A 2,815-nucleotide genomic window follows, 5' to 3' on the forward strand; every position below is an offset into this window, starting at 1 on the left:
CGGGTTGCTTGGCTGCTCTCAGTCGATTCATCTCTCGCCTTGGTGAAAATGTATTGCCTCTTTACCGACTGATGAAAAAGTCTGATACATTCGAGTGGAATCCCGAAGCTGAAGCAGCTTTTGTACATCTCAAATCCCTGCTTTACACCCAGCCGGTGCTTGCTGCTCCAGTCAGTAAGGAACCTCTGTTGTTATATATTGTAGACGCATGACAGGTTGTCAGTATAGTGCTCACAGTCGAGCGAGAGGAGGAAGGCAAAGCCTATAAAATTTAGCGCTGAGTGTATTACATTTCTGAAGTTTTGACTCCATCCAAGCAAAGGTATCCACATTACCAAAAGCTTGTCTATGGAATCTATATGACAACGAATAAAGTTGCACACTACTTCGCAGACCACTCAGTTTTAGTTGTGAGTGATGCCCTATTATTAGAAATTTTGAACAATCGAGATGCAACTGGTCGAGTGGCTAAGTGGGCTATTGAACTCCTTCCTCTTGATATCAAGTTCAAAGCAAAGAAGGCTATTAAGAAACAGGCAATTGCAGATTTCCTGGCCGAGTGGATTGAGCAACAACAACCGGCTCAAGTCCACTCAGAACACTGGACCATGTTCTTTGACGGATCCAAGATGTTGAATGGTTCTGGTGCTGGAGTGGTTCTGGTATCCCCGAGAGGTGACAAGCTCAGTTATGTATTGTAGATTCACTTTGATTCTTTCAACAATGAAGCTGAGTATGAAGCACTTTTATATGGGTTGCGTATGGCCATTTCACTCGGCATCCGTCGCCTAATGGTCTAGCGGCAACTCGGATCTGGTAGTGAATCAAGTGATAAAAGAATGGGATATCAGGAGACCAGCCATGACAGGATACTGCAATGTAGTGAGGAAGTTAGAAAAGAAGTTCGAAGGGTTAGAGCTCCACCACATACCCCGACTCAAGAATCAGGCTGCTGATAATCTGGCTAAAATAGGTTCCACTCGGAAACCTATTCCCAGAAATGTGTTCTTGGAGAATCTCCACACCCCGTCAGTGCAAGAACATCCCTTTACAGAAGAGTCCCCACAACCGATAAGTTCCACTAATCCGACTGAAGTTGAGGTCCCAGCAGTTGTCGACCTAATCATGGAGGTTTTGGTGATCATCCCCGACTGGATAGTGCCGTACATTGCATACTTGCTTAGGCAAGAGCTCCCAGAGGATGAAGACGAAGCTCGGCAGATCTTTCGCAGATCCAAAGCCTTCACAGTGATAGGTGACCAGCTTTACAGAGAAAGTGTGACTGGCGTAGCTCAGCGGTGCATTACTCCAGAAGAGGGTCGACTGATCCTAAATGATATTCACTCGGGGACCTGTGGTCACCATGCGTCCTCTCAGACCACCATTTCCAAAGCATTCCGAGCGTGATTTTATTGGCCACGAGCAAACGAAATGGCTAAAGAGATAGTCGAGAAGTGTGAAGTCTACCAGTTTTACTCGAACATGTCTCACAAACCTGCATCGGCTTTGAAGACTATTCCACTCTTCTGGCCATTTGCTGTTAGGGGACTCGACATGGTTGGGCCCTTGAGGACTGGCAGAAGTGGCTTCACCCATCTGCTCATGGCAGTCGACAAGTTCACTAAGTGGATTGAGGCTAAACCGATCAAGAACCTTGATTCAAGCACAACCATCACTTTCATCAGAGAGCTGAAATTAAGATATGGAGTTCCGCATAGTATCATCACAGATAATGGGTTGAACTTTGATTCCGATGAATTCAAAGCTTTTTGTGCTTCCCAAGGCACCCGGGTCGACTATGCATCCGTAGCGCATCCGTAGTCGAATGGACATGCAAAAAGAGCCAATGGTTTGATCTTACAAGGGCTGAAACCCCGATTGATGCACGACCTCAAGCATGGAGTATGTGCTTGGGTGACGGAGGTACCCTCTATTCTGTGGGGACTAAGGACGACCCCCAATCGGTCGACTCGCCGGCCTCCTTTCTTTATGGTGTATGGAGCTGAAGCAGTGCTTCTGATTGACTTGCTCCACAATGCGCCCCGAGTGGAACACTTCTGCGAAGCTGAAGCCGAACAAGCATGTCAAGACGCTGTTGACCTTATGGAAGAGGAAAGGGAGATGGCTTTGATCCGGTCGACCATTTATTAGCAAGATCTTCGTCAATTCCATGTGCGAAATGTCAGAGGTCGAGCATTCCAGGAGGGAGATCTTGGGCTTCGAGTGGATCACCAACGCCCTCACAAGCTAGCTCCTGCCTGGGAAGGCCCCTTCATTATCACCAAGGTACTTCACAATGATGCATATCACCTTTACAACGTGACCCAAAGGAAGGACGAGCCGCACGCTTGGAATGCAGATCTGCTCCGTCGTTTTTATATGTAAGAACACTCGGATAGACAAGATGTAATAAGAAGTACTTTTTAGATTGTTTATCAAAGACATGACTTCCGCAGTTGCAAATTGATTGATTTTTAGCATATACTTTTGTTCAAATCCCCCAGTGGGTGGCTTAGCAGTGAACCCAATTCGCCTAAGTTTCAAAAAATACTTCGAGTGAAGAGCGACCCTCTCACTCGGGGATTAGCTGCGATCCCGTAGTCGCCTAAGTTTCAAATACACTCCGAGTGAAGAGCGATCCTCTCACTCTGGGCCTTAGCTGCGATCCCGTACTCGCCTAAGTTTCAAATACACTCCGAGTGAAGTGCGATCCTCTCACTCGAGGTCTTAGCTGCGATCCCGTAGTCGCCTAAGTTTCAAATACACTCCGAGTGAAGAGCAATCATCTCACTCGGGGGCTTAGCTGTGATCCCGT

This window comes from Triticum aestivum, unplaced genomic scaffold (genome assembly GCF_018294505.1).
Source record: "Triticum aestivum cultivar Chinese Spring unplaced genomic scaffold, IWGSC CS RefSeq v2.1 scaffold4B_scf_1987, whole genome shotgun sequence".
NCBI lineage: Eukaryota > Viridiplantae > Streptophyta > Magnoliopsida > Poales > Poaceae > Triticum > Triticum aestivum.